Genomic DNA, 15,451 nt, shown 5'->3' on the forward strand with positions numbered 1-15,451 from the left:
ATTATTTTTATGGGAACTATTTGGAAATGATGTAACTAAAATTATTTAAATGTGTTATAAATAAAAATTAGGAAAACAACTGAGTATATGATATTGCACAAAATAATTTACAGTCATTTCTGCTTTGTGACTCCCTTAGGAGCTAGGAATGTTCTGTGAAATTAGGAACCTGAATATAAGAAATCATAGAGATGCTTGGGTGGATCAGTGGTTGAGCATCTGCCTTCGCTCAGGGCCTGATATCAGAGTTGTGGGATCGAGTCCCACATCGGGCTCCCCACAGGAAGCCTGCTTCTCCTCTCTGCCTATGTCTGTGCCTCTCTCTGTGTCTCTCATGAATAAATAAATAAAATCTTTAAAAAAAGAGAGATTATTTATCCCATCAGATTCTTTCCTTCTCCTTGAACATGTGTAAAAAGGAGGCAACCTACTGTTGACCAGACACTTAAATTTGTTCACAGGATAAGGTCTCTTGTCTCTGTAAGCTATTTTAGGTGTTCTCAATGTTATCCAGTTATAAATGACCTTCACCATTAGGTTGAACATTCAATTAATCAAGTCTTCTCATTTTCCTCAGAACCATTATGCTAGAAAATACATTTGATTTTACCAACAATTTTCCAAACATGTAGGAATAATCACACTTATAAAGTACACTTGGGATGTTCTAATCCATACTATCTCAGAAATAGCTGCATGAAAATGAAATGTTAGAATCCATTTTTATATAATACAGGATTTCATGACAGTTTAGCTATAGATTAGTATCTACCTTATAGAAAATATATGAAATATTTGAACAATGTCAGAATACATTTTGCTAAGTGATAGGTACATGCTTAGAAAATTAGGCTCAACTTGCTTCAAAATGTTTTCCAAATTAATAATTGAGTTTGATTTTTCAAGCATGTAATTGTCACTTAATAATAACTCTGCACCAGCACACTCTTGGTGCTCTGGCCTTTTGAAAGAGTTAAAACAGCTTCTGAAACTAATTTACTACCACATTATAGTTTATGCCTTGGGAGAAATCTGGATTATCATGTATCCCAATGACTAAGTAATGTATTTCCAGGGCCAATGATGGATAGTTAAGTTTCCTGTCTTTTCCCAGCCAGGCTATATTGAAAGGAATCTATGAGAAAAACCACCAATAAATCAGAAGTTGCTTTTTTTTATAAATAAAAATGTTTATTGGCCCATTTTTCCATTTCTGATGTAATAAAATTGAATTTTATTATTCTTATATTTTACTTATCTTTATAAGTAAAATGTATATGAATATCTATTTTGTTGAGAAGTTATATGATACCTGATACAATAACAAAAAGTGTGTAAAAGGTTTCCATACTGATTGTGCATTTCATTGCAAAGGAAAATTACAGTATAAATTACAGCTAGAGTTATAAAGATACTGCTGCCAATTTCCATTACATTTTGATGGTGGGAGTTCTAATGATGACAGAAACATTTTACCAAATATTGTCTTAACTTTAAAGATTTAAGTAATTTATGTAATTAGCTGATAATATTGAATAGAATATAATACTCAAAACTAAATAGTCTTTATGCCTTGAATAAACTTACAGTTTGCTATTAATTAAGGAGAGTTTAAATTCAAAATATATTTCACAGGAAGATTTCTCAGAATATGGTAAAGAGTATTACAGACCTACATTTCTAATTTCTGATTAATCCTTGTTAAAGATTGACCAGAAATCAAGAACTAAATATGTAAATACCTTTTTAACAGTTTCACTTATAAGTGTAATCATAAAAAAAAACCCTAAATACCTAGGAAAAGAGTTAACCAGATATATGCATTTAAATAATATCTTTATGAAGAAAGAAAGAGAGACAAGAGAGGGAGTTATTTTATCCATCTAGCAGGACCTGGAACAACATGGTGTTTTATTCTAGGCAGTATAGGAGAAAAAAGAGAACAATTTTCTATCCAATGACTACTGTTTCAGGCAGCAGCTTGTCTGTATTTTGATGCCTGAAAGATTTGGATCATATCCAGGCCTCAGAATATGACAGCTACATGACAATGAACAAATTACCTACATTCTCTGAATATTATGCTTCTTCTATACATTGGGAGTATCCTACTTTCTCCCATGTTCCTGGTAGGAAAGAACTGAGCTAGCAGATGCAATGTGCCTAATGGAGTACTTTAGATATGATAAATATTGAATTATAATTAGTCAGTCCTCTGCTTTTTTGCCTTTATGTGACTGTGAGTTTTCTGCATTAATTGAGTAAATGCAATTTTATTAGAGAAAAAGTGAAAACAAACCAGGATTGATACAAAATGCTAAATATAATAAATGAGATAAGGAAATAAGTAGCATGTGAACATCCACAAGATTTATGATAGAAGGGAGTCACTTCATAGCTAGTAAGGTAGCGGAAGGTAATGTAAACACAGTATATGATAGAAAAAAACTTGACTGTTTATTCTAGGTAAAAAGACCAAGTCACAAATATGTGACCTCTGGGTCTTTAAGTCCATCAACATTGTAGCATGTTGGTTACAAGGAATGTGGTTCCTTCTGGCTCCCTATGTACCCCGTCTGAAAAAGTGGAGATAAAACTCATGCGTGCTTTATAGATCAATTAGTGGCTCCAACTGAAAGCAAGTATAATTGCTCTTGTAACTCTCTGAGAGCATGTGTGTGTTGGCCACAGACATGTTCCTTCTGTTGGGGCTCTCTTACTCAATTCCGGTCCCCTGTCAGCTATTCTCGGAAACCTTAAAATACTGAGGGATTAATTCTATTATATTTTTTTAAAACATTCTAAATAAGACTTATAGAATGTTAAAATTTCATGTAAGAAAGCAAAACATAGAATTAAATAAATAAACACATTTAGAACATATGGCGCCTCTATATGGCTGGTAGATTTTGAAGAGAAAATACTCTTCATAATCAGAAGTATTAGTCATAAACACAAAAAAAACATTTGGGGAAATTTTTTGTAACACAATCAAGGTTTACTACATATCAAACATTTCATTGTCCATAATGAAAAAGGCAAATACCAATCTAAAAATATAAGCAAAGGTCTTGGAAAGTCCATTTCATAGAATTGACAATGAATATATTAAAATTTTTTCAACTCAATTAGTTTTAAGATAGAAGTAAAGTACCAGGGCAGCCCGGGTGGCTCAGCGGTTTAGCGCCGCCTTCAGCCTGGGTCCTGATCCTGGAGACCGGGGATTGAGTCCCACATCGGGCTCCCTGCATGGAGCCTGCTTCTCCCTCTGCCTGTGTATCTGCCTCTCTCTGTGTGTGTGTCTCTCATGAACAAATAAATAAAATCTTTAAAAAAAAAAAAAAGAAGTAAAGTACCGTTAGGAATGTCAAGTGGGCAAATGCGAGGAATAATGGCAATACCCACTTTAAGGATTGGGCTTCTGGAAAATTCTTAGCACAACCTTTCCATTTGGCAACTTGGGAATAAATCTCAAAAGTCTTAATAATATTTTATGAAGCAATTGTATATCTAGAAATGTATACTAAGGAAATGGTTAAAGTAATATCAAAATATTTAAATTTTAAAGTACTCCCCAAAGGTGATTTTTAATTATATAATTTTCAAGTACTTGAAAGTACAAAACAACTGTTGATCAGCTAAACAATTTCCTTGCCATGAAATACTATGCAAGGATTACAAATGATATAATAGAAATTTATTTTGCTGTATAAATACTTGATTACAATGTGGTATTAAAAAAGATAAATATATTTTATGCTAACAGTATTCTCAACATGTTAGAATGATGATTTCTTGATGGTAGGTCATAATTAGTATTTTTTTCTCTATGTTGCTCTATTTGAATTTTTCTAACATATAAATCATTCATTCTTTTCCTCATTGATTCTACATGTTCTAGCATACACCAAATTCTTACCCTTAAGTAGTTTTTAGAGTCTCTGTTCTAATTCCTTATATTTCTTATCTATTTCTGAGCAAAGAATATCAGGTAAAGAAAGTCTTCCTTCATTATTTTTTATTTTAAAAATATACCTGAATTGTTTCTGATTCTTACTCTTCTAGATAACTTTATGGTTACCTCACAAAGTTTTAAGGAGTATAAAATATATGAACCAAGCATTTCATTTCTAATCTCTGTAGAAAAGCATTATAAATACTGGTATATGCAATATTTACTCTCTTCATCTAAGTACATGGACTGCCTCTCTAATAATTAGGTTCCTCTTTGAATAAGTTTTGTAACTTTTGTATTTTTTCTATCAATGTTTTTTAAAAATGTTTAATTCATATTGCTATTGTGAGTGCTATATTTACCTTAACATTCCTAACTCATCCTTATTGGCAACATATTTGGTTATGTAACATACCTTGAAAAAAAAGAAATGAACAATAGTGCAGGGATGTTTTTATATGTAACTGGAGGAAGGTATTGTGATAATTTAAGTAAATATACTATTTTTTAAATGAAGAATTAAATCTTAGAAAGTTATTTGCCCATAATTATGTATTGTTGACTGCCTAATGTCAGTAGATCATAAACATCTGCCTTAACGAGTTTTCATAAAATAAATAGAATCATTAATACATAACTAATTCCTAATTGAAAAAGAAAAAAAATACTCTAATTATATATTCTTCCAATCAAGTGTATTCAATAATTTTTAAAGCAATCCTTGGTAATCAAGCACACTTGATATTTATTTTGTTTTGTTAGTCTGAAGTTGGTTATAAAAATGTGAAGAATTATTACTATATCAATTTTAGTCAGAGAGATGTGTGGCCAGAGGGTGGAGGACCAAAAGTCCAGAAAAAGCAAGAAATGTGTTTGGCTTGCTGGGAAGCCATCAGTTGCTCAGCACAACCGATGAGCTGCCAGGAAGTGTCATAATGAAACATGCCAATGCCTCCCAGAGCCTTAAGCTGCAGACATCTCTTTCATCTAGCTTTCCATGGAATTTTGAATAGACCATTGCAAGACAAATTGTTCCAGCCTTTGTTGTATTTCCTTTTTATTGTTAATGTGGTTGTTACATTTACAGAGAAAAAGACCTTTTATGTAACATAAAGTACTTTTTTTGTTACTTTCAACTAATGTGTTATTTGTTTTGAAGGCAATTCATCCTAAATTGAATATAGAGAGCCCAGAGTGCAATTGAAGATATAATTTTGTCCAATTGCCAATTAATCAGGAGTTAAAAGCACTTGAGCAGAGAATTGGCCAAACCCTCCAGTCAGAGGAAAGGGGGCACCTTCGTTATCATATAAATGAAGACATTTCCCAATGAAGAAAAGAAGTCAGAAAATAAATAGGCCTTATTGTCACATTACCCAGATCATTTAATTTTGTTTTCTCCTGTTTTACAAAATTTGTCACAGAACAAGTAGATGACATTGGACGTATGTGTGCTGCCTGTAACTTAAGTATCACCATGATTTAGGGGTTCTTCTATAGTAAGGTGTATCTTTTCCTTTGATGCTTTGAAAATTCAGGCAGATTCTAACACCTTTCCTTAGTCATAGTCATTGTATTTTAGTCTCCTTACTTACGTGGGCTTAAATTCAGCAGAGATGTTATTTCCAAGTTCAAGGAGAAACAGTCTCTGTCAGAATGTGATTTTGCATTTGCATAGAAATAAGTTGATTTTAACAATTGTTCACAAGCACAATAAAAACTTTGGGTAAAGTGAGATGTCATCTTATACTAGGGGATGAATGTGGCCTCAGTCTTATTATAATTCCAAATATGATTCATATTCTGCCTAAAGCAGCAAGTGTCTTGTCTGCCATTAAACTCTGTTCTCATATAATCAAGAAGCGTATCTTTCCAGTGTCATACAAGCCATAGTGGCTTCACCTGTCTCTTGGGCACTTGGAGTATATTGATGAATTTAAGATTTTTTTTTTTTGGAAAAAGTCCAAAGTGATGGGATAGGGGTAGAAGGATGAGTATATGTACCAACGTCCTTTGTTTTCAGATAGCATACTATATATAATATTGCTATTAGTATGTCCACATCTGGTTAAAAGGCCAGCAAAATATGACAGGCATTTCCAGTTGCACACAAATGAAGAGTGATTTTGCTCTCTCATTAAATTAGTACTTACAGTCTCCCTTCTTTATCCTTTCCAAGATTCACCCCCAGTGAACCACGAAGCTCTCTGATGACTATAGGGTATGGGCTGTGTTGTTCTTTCTGCTGCTATTCCACCCCAGCTTCTCTACATCCATTCCACATGTGTTCTTATGGAAGCTGACATTGTGTCTTGCCTTACAGCCTTCTGGGGCTCTTTTCGCCCACCTTGTCTAAAGTAATTTCATTTTACCTGCAGTACAGCAGCTGGTTATGCATCCTTTTGTCATCTATCCTCCACACATTAGCACAAGTTCTATATTTCAAAGGAATAAAAAAGTGACTTTACTGCTAATAGAAAGGCTGTATTCCAGGAGTTCATTTGTAGGGAATCTACCTGGAACTTTAAGCTTTTAGAACATGGCTCAGAGCTTACAAAACACTTCTATGTTATTCTTGTTTTTACAAAAATTATCATCATCACCTTCATCCTCATCACAGACATATAATAGGACATTTACTTTTTTTTCGAAGACATTGAGCTAAGGACATTACCAGAATTATCTCGTGCAATTTTCTCCCTCATAAGAAAAAAAAACTCATAAAAGGTGAGGGAGTAACGATGAGAAAATTTGTAATTAGTGCACATAAGTATCTTTCCTGGAGTCATAAAAAAAAAACTGGTAAACATGGAGAACAAAACTACGTGCTGAACATCAAGTCATCTTGTGAGTTGTTAGAAATACAAATGAAATTACTATTGGAAGCCAATGTTTTCTTTTTTCTGTACCTAAGTTTTCACCTCTTTAAAATGCAGATAGTATAATACTTTCTCCACAACCTTGTTTAATATTCAAATGAGTTAATACATTTAACATGCTTACAATATTTCCTGGCACATAGTAAACATTAGCTATTCTGCTGATTTACTCTGAAACATATAGCTGCAATGATGCATTTACCTCACAGATCTCCAAAGGAGAACACTAGTCACCAGAATTTTCTCTAAGCAATATATTAATTACTTTTTGTTCATTTATTCAGTTAGTACACATTTTTGGACATCTTTGATTAATTCAAATTTGGACACAGATTTTTCTTATGAATGTATTTGCTCTCTATATATCTTTATGGTCAGGCTTATTTCCACCATCATTATCCCAACTACACTTACAGAATGGTGCATAATTTTGATAACATTTCATTAAATGAATGATACACTGGCCACATCCGCAATAATAATTGTCACCTTATAGAGGTCAAAGTATTATTAAAAACTCTATGTGATCATCAAAGTCTTCAGCAGGATTTAAATCAAATTACTTAGCATCTAAAGTATCTTTGTTTTGAGAAAGCACATGGCTAAAATATTCTGAGCTTATATTATTCTGATTTATTTTGTTGGAAACAAAGAATGAACCAGATGTGAATGAATTTGAATGGAGAGTAGCTTTAAGATATATCAGAATGTAGCAAAGCTTCCAATTTTGCTCACAAATACCAGTGTTGCTGACAGCATCAAACATTTTGGTAACTAACATTGAATCTAATGTGGATATTTTTGTGGAAGAAAAAGGTACAGTAGCATAGAGAGATTATAAAACATAGGGAGCATTTTTTAACAAGTAAGATGACTGCTCTGCTGTCTCATGGACAAAATAATCTATTCCAACAATTTTACTCTGATATATATCTTTTCTTTATAATAATAAAAGTGGAATGCTAAATAATAAATCATACAGCATAATTTCTATTAATATGAAAATATCATTTAAAACATTCATTGTAGGGGTGCCTGGGTGGCTCAGTTGGTTGAGTGTCCAACTCTTGGTTTGATTCTGGTCATGGTCTCCAGGTCATGGGGTGGAACCCTGCATCAGGCTCCACACTGGGAGTGGAGTCTGATTAATATTCTCTGCCTCTCCCTTTCCCCTTACCCCTCCATCCACTCATGTGCACCCTTTCTCTCAAATAAATAAATAAAAAATATATATATATAAAACAGTCACCCAAACATTCCTCACCAATCATCACTTATTTTTTTTCCAGAGGTACATAACAACATTGAATTACAAAGCAGTGTTATATATGTATATATGTACTTCTATTCTTTTTTAAAATTTATTCAAATTTGATAACATATAATGTATTATTGATTTCAGAGGTAGAAGTCAGTGATACCTCAGTCTTACATAACACTCAGTGCTCATTACATCACATAACCTTCTTAATGCCCATCACCCAGTTACCCCATCCCCCCCCACACCCCCACTACCCTACCCTCCAGTGACCCTCAGTTTATTTCCTATGATTAGGAATCTTTTATGGTTTGTCTCCCTCTCTGATTTTGTCTTGTTTTATCTTTTCCTCTCTTCCCCATGAGTGAGATCTTGGATGGAACTAGAGGATATTATGCTAAGGGAAATAAGTCAATCAGAGAAAGACAATTATCACTTAATTTTTAAATAACTCGTGTATTAACCTTCATACTTTAAATAAGTAATTATTTGCAATAAAAGAATATTACCATACTTAGGTTGATGAATAACCCTTTAAATTTCCTTTTTGGTGTGTTTCACTCAATAGATTTATGTTTCAGACTTGAAATAAAATTATTTCAAATCATTATGATTAAGAGAAATTTGAGTGGTTTTGGAAAATCCCCAACCACTTTCCCTTCAATATTGCCTCTTTCTTTTGAAACTCTAATAAGGTGGATTTTAGACACCTTATTTCCAATGTCTTTTTTTTTCTTATTTCCAATGTCTATTGGTAGTTTCCACTTCCTTTTCACTTCCACTCCTACTGAATTCTGCTTAATTTCTGCAGTTAAATCTTTCTGTTTAATAATTCTCTGTTCAGCTGTGTCTCCTGTTCTATTTAACCTATATTCGGATGCTTTTTTTAAGTTTTGACAATTGCAGTCTTCATTTCTGGAATTTTTTTTATTCTTTTTATATATGTCTGTTCTTTCTTGCTAATCTAGCTGCTACCTCATATGCTTCCTCACATCTTTATACACAATTATTCTACATAGCAGTTGTTTATTCTCTTTTATCCTCAAAATTCCCTTGGGGGCCTGGTCTGTTGTGAAAGTTTGTGTGAACACTCTTGGTGACTTGCCTCCCAAATTCTCAGTGATAGTTGTGAATTCATGTTTGCTTGTTCTCAATCTGGGTGAGTAGTGAGGAGCTATATTGGAAATGTCCTCTTCAAGAAAAGTTTTATGCTCATTTGTGCTAGAAGTCAGGGTACTGCAAGTCAAGTTATTTGAAGAAGGATACTAGCAGCACTTTATTCTTTGATTCAAGTGCCTTCCCATAATATGGACTCTAAGGTTAGTTCCCACTTCTGTCTCTTGGCCTAGGCTCAGTGTTTGTGTTGGAGCACTGCCAGCAGCATTTGTGATCAGACAATCTTTGCTCTCTAGCTTTCTTATTGCTGACCACTACCAAATCAAGTTTGGGTTCATAGTTGGTTTCTTATTTTATTTGTCTTTGGTTGAGGTCCCTGGAGATTTTCCTGTGTTTCTAAGAATGAGGGCAAATGAAGGATTTCCTCGTCTCCATTTGTTAGATAGCAGAATCTTCCCACAAAATCACACCTTATTGGTTTAGATCCATTAATCCCCTGTGAGCCATTGAACACTATATTCTAATGAGTGACTGTATCAAAAAGGTAAGTCCTTCTGCAAGACCAAATTCTTCATGCCTTTTCTTGCCTGGATCTCTCTTTCTCTTTGCCCCATTCACCCATATCCCTTATAGCTGAGACTCTGTAAGTCATGGCAACACACTATGGACAGGTGAAGAGTAGTTCTTCAATAATCATGATAAAGCAGTATTTCTGTTTAGACCTATTCCACTGGCCCGATTTTCTTGGAATTAGGTTTCCAAAAGTATTGTAGTCTAAGCTAGATGTGCTGACATTAGCATAATGTCACAATATCACTTGTATGTTACACAAAACACATTTACCTACCAAAAAAAAAATACCAGCCATGTATTTATTTTTGGAACAGAGAAATGCTTGAACTTTTGCTTAGATAATGCCCTACTTCCATCAACATATACAGCAAGGATGAAGGGAAATTTCTAGAAATCTCATGTACCTATTTAGGAAAATTTATTTTTTTAAGATTTTATTTATTTATTCATGAGAGACTTAGAGAAAAAGAGAGAGAGAGAGAGAGAGAGAGAGGCAGAGACACAGGCAGAGAGAGAAGCAGGTTCCATGCAGGGAGCCTGATGTGGGACCCAATCCCAGGTCTCCAAGATCACGCCCTAGAATGAAGGTGGTGCTAAACCGCTGAGCCACCCAGGCTGCCTGGAAAATTAAATTTAGACTTAATAATGATGTCATATTGGTTTCGTGTTTAATCATATACATACTGAGTTTTTTTCTTTTTTTCTCTTTTTTTCATTTTTTGTGGCCTCCTAACAGGAAAAAAAAAAAAGCAACCAGTAAAGTGAAAAGACAGCCCCATCAAAATTACCTAAGAGAAAAGCAGTTATTTATGAATCTCTGTAGAGATTTTCAGAATCCTCCTTCCTTTTCTTAATTTTCCAAAATTCTAAGTACATTAGTTTTGTAAACTGCATCACATCTTGGTAAAATAAAGAGTTTAATAAAAAGAGACATGATACATTTCTCTGAGGAATGGTAACAAATTGGATATAAGTTAAATCTATATGAGAATAAAATAATGAAATAAATGCCTCTCAGAATAATGAAATGAAAAATAAGTATTTTTGTAGGACTTCATAACAGTGTTAAGTAAAAAGTAAAGAACCATCTTTGAATAAATCCATACTCTTTTAAAACAACATCCACGATACAGAGAGAACACATCCAACTTCCAGTCTCAAATAGCATCCCAGGACCTAAACTTATAGAGACATCTTTTCAAACACATTCATATTTCCATTGGATATTTTTCATAGTGTAACTCACCCTACAGCATTTCATATTACTCTCCATAGGACCAAAAGGTACAACTGAGAGAATAATATAGTTTCACTTCTTTCCCTAGAAAGTTTGGTACCTTTTACCAAGGTGACAATGCAGGCAATGGCCCTCCCTTCCTGAAGCTCATTTTAAAGGAGAAGAGATAAAAAATAAGTAAATTGATGGGAAATATTCAATAAGTATTCAGTGTGGTAGAAAAAAAATCATTAAGGCAGTGGGACCAAAGGAGCCTGAGAAGCCAAGGGTGGGAGGGCCTCTTCTGGCTGGGTTGTCAGAAATGCCTACTTTGAGATAAGACCTGAGTGAAGAAAAGGAAACAGCCATGCAAAGACAGAGAAATACAGCTCAGAGAGAAGGGCTACAAAAAATGTGGCAAGAATTAGCTTGGCGAATTCAAGGAACAGTAAAAGGCCATATGGCTAGAGCAGTCTTAGCGACAAGAATCAAGGCAAGGGTGGTAGGAACAGAATGGACTGTGTAGGGTTTACAGACCTGAATGAAAATTAGGAAGATATTCTAATTGCAATGAGATGCCTTCCACCAAAGCCATTTGGTAGGAAAATGAATATGCAGAAGGGACTATAAGGGCACAAGAGAGAAAAAGTACTAGGGTCATATTTTTGGGAAAAGAGTATCATAGTAGCAATAAACATTGGTTTGCTAGGGATTATCCTGTTTTATCCACGTTTTCCCAGAAAAATTATTGATATTTCCCATGCTGGATAATCAATTTTCCTTTTTTTTTCTGTTATCAGTCCACTTATTGGCTAAGCTTTGTAAAATATTTGTTAAAACCTTGGCAACACAAAATATTTTCCTTTCATTCTCTTTTGCAAAAGATGGAGAATAATTTTGATTAGAATGAATTAGGTCTCACTCCACCTGGATATAAAAATTATACTTTGTACTTGACCTCTTTCCCTGTGCTACTCCAGTGTTAGGATTTTATGAATTATATTATTTCACATTAGGTTGAGACTTATGAGACAGTTCATAACCTGCTTCAAGGAATTATCCAAATGGGCTATAAATCATCTTTATTATCCTCACAGTTGCTGCTGAATTGTTTAGATAGGAAAGAAGTATCAGACCCTTTTATTAGGTTGGACAAAAGTGGAAAAGCAATAAAATGCCCAGAAAAGGACCACAGAGGAGCAATAAAGTTGTGATAAAAATGACTAGGATTTTGTTATTCATATTTGCTGTTTGGCATCCGGTACTTAGAAACAGACAAGGGGGCCTTATTTTACAGACGATAAATTATTCAAAACCACTGGGTTGTAAAAGTTAAACCGTGATGTGCTAAGTGTTATTTCTTTTCTGTTTCTTCTCTTCCTTACTTTCCTTCACTACCACGCAGCTATGGCTTTCACTATTTAAAATGGAATCTGAAAAGGAAAAGCAAATACAGCATGAAGTAGCCTACTTCCACCAGAGCAATGAAAGGCAACAGAATTGTAGGCATTAAAATCTAGAGTATTTAAAAGTCTCAGAAATCCAATCCAATTGAAATTTTCTAGGAACCAAACCACATACTTGCTCTTGGCAATTTTAGATGTTTTGCTATTTACATCTCCACTGCAGTCAGAGTAACATAACTTTTCTTCTGAGTTTTTAATATTGTATTTTTATTGTTATAGTCTAAAATATAAAACTTATAGATGTAGGGTCTAAAACACAAGTTATGTGGAAATAAACTGTGAACATAGTTGTAAGCACAAGAGGATATTATAAATATCACACTCAGCTTGCACATCCCACAAATAACTCCTGGATTTTGCAAGGAAATAATTGTTCTATCTCCATTTTCAATCCATTGGAACCATCATTTACCCCCTGAGAAGGCACATCTTCGGAACTCTCATTTGGGTTCTGGGATCGCTTTACTATTTGGAAATTAACTGACTGTGAATGATTATTTTTGGAGAAGTCAATCTGAAGTGGGTGTTATCTTTCTAAAGCATTTCTTTTCCAATCAGGTCATTGCTCTCATCTAAAAGAAAATTAAACATCAGTAATATCCAGTTACCCCCAAGATAAACCTCTTACTTTGTTGCATATAATAAAATACCACTTCACAGACCAGTCATCCTACCCTTTAACTTCAGCTGCTATCCCCAATCAACAAGTTCAGTCACATGCACCTTGCGTACTTCACACTTTTGCTCTTTTATTTCTTTTCTGATGCTTTAATTTTAAGACCAATGTAAATGTCCTCCTTTCTTTGAAGCCTTCTATGACTGTGAGCCACAGGGAAGAATGACTATCGCTCCCTGCCATTTTCCACAGCACCAAAATTCAGGGAGGTAGCACTAGCTTTCCTTGAGCGCTATGTCTGGATTGATGGCATCAGCTTTGTAACAGCATCAATCACAGACCACGCTGTGTGGAGTAGACACTTTTTCTGCCACCCTAGTGTTAGAGCCGTTGAGATTCAGACAAGTATTCAAAAAGTTGAACAGAACTATCAGAAGAGGGAGCCATGATTCACCATTATCAGTTTCCACTAATTCTGTGCCCTACATGGTTTCCATTATGTGGTTTTACCTATCCTACTTTATTATGATTCTTTTTACCATCAGCTCAGTGGACTCACTTAACACTTGTGGCTGCAAAGAAAGGCCCACATACCTATGTCTGAAATATTCAAAGTTCTAAATTATCTTCAAAGTCCAGCATGCGTTTTATCCCAGGGCTCTGCAGCCCACTCAGCCAGCATCACTCTTGTCCCTCCTAGGCTAAAGCTAAAAGGACTAAGGTCCCTCACCCCTTGCTTTGCTCCGGCCCAACAGCCTGTGAGCCTCAGAGCCCCCAGGATCTGCTGGGGCACAGCTGGTGAAAGGTGGGTGGGCCTGGACCAGATCTGCCTGAACCAGAACAGGAGGGTGTGGATGGCAAGGTTTCCCTCCCTCTAAACTGAAAGGTATAGGTGGGAGCCCCTCATGCCTGGGCCTGACAGTGGCACTGCCCTCAGCTAGACACTGCAAGGAATGGGCTTTATTCATCTTTTTACAGTCCCTGGAAAAATTGGGGACTAAATGATTATTTGTTAAATGAATTTTAATGAGGTAAAATATGTTTTCTATTTTAATCATCATTAACAGAAAAGTTGTATTACCCTCAGGGACACATACATAGCAGATGTATAATTTCGGAGAAGTGCAACAGTCAATTAAAAATTCACATGCTGCTATCTCTGATTCATAGGCCTTGTAAGTTAATGGTGTATTTGGGTCATCTTCTTCCTCTTTTTTCTGTTTTCTTTTGTAAGTTTTACCAGTATGAATGTTAACCGGCAGTGCTCAAATCACAATTCCACATCTCCAGAAATGTTCATTACTCATGCAACCCAAAGAGATATATAAGATTAATGTGCCTTTAAACACTGTCAATTTTTAAACATACAGTTCCACAGACTTTTTACGCTTATCCATTGCAACCCAGGAATTCATTCATTTCTTCATTTAACAAAATGCTGAGCACCTAGTATGTGCTAACCACTGAGAGAACAGCACTGAATATTCAGCTTTCCAGCTAATCTCTATCATTACATTTTTCCCTCTTGCAATCCATTCTTTTCAGAGCAGCCAAGACGGGATTTTAGAAACATAAATCAAGAAATACCATTGCTATATTTAAGCCCCCCAATGGCATCCTAACGTGCTAATCCAGGCTCTTGGTCAACACTTTCTAGATCCTTCCTGATCTAGGGTCCTTTTTTGCTCTGTGCTTGGTTTGTTACCATTTATTCATTCACCACTCTACAGGACACTCTGTTCTTTTCACCCTTTGATACAACAAGCCTACCTCAGCGCCTTTGTATGTGAGGTTCCTCAGCCTGCAGACCCTTGTCCCAAACTGTCACAGAACCCCAGGTCTCCACCATAGAGTCACCTCCTCAGAGACTTATTTTCTGATCCACACACTGCAAGTCATTCTCCATGGCACATAGGGCATGTGACAAGCCCTGTGTTCTGCATAGCAATTATGCATATATGACAGTATCTCACTTATTTCTAAGTAATTTTATGTGAATGCCTTGTAGTTTATTCTACATCTTATTTCTCTTTTTTTTAAAGATTGTATTTATTTATTCGTGAGAGACACAGAGAGAGAGGTAGAGACATAGGCGAAGGGAGAAGCAGACTCCCTGTGGGGAGCCTGATTCGGAACTCGATTCCAGAACCCTGGGATCACAACTTGGCCAAAGGCAGGCACTCAACCACTGAGCCAGGAGCCCCAACACCTTATTTATTTTTAATTCTAGACAAGGTAACGTGTGGCCATGGAGGTATGAAATCTAGTATTGAACTTGCTTAATAAATAAAAGTTGAGTTGAAATCTTCACATTGAAATGAGATTAAGGATGCATTTTACAAAAATATGTTATGATTCCACTGCTAAAACGT

The sequence above is a fragment of the Nyctereutes procyonoides genome, unplaced genomic scaffold (assembly GCF_905146905.1).
Source record: "Nyctereutes procyonoides isolate TBG_1078 unplaced genomic scaffold, NYPRO_anot_genome, whole genome shotgun sequence".
Classification (NCBI taxonomy): domain Eukaryota; kingdom Metazoa; phylum Chordata; class Mammalia; order Carnivora; family Canidae; genus Nyctereutes; species Nyctereutes procyonoides.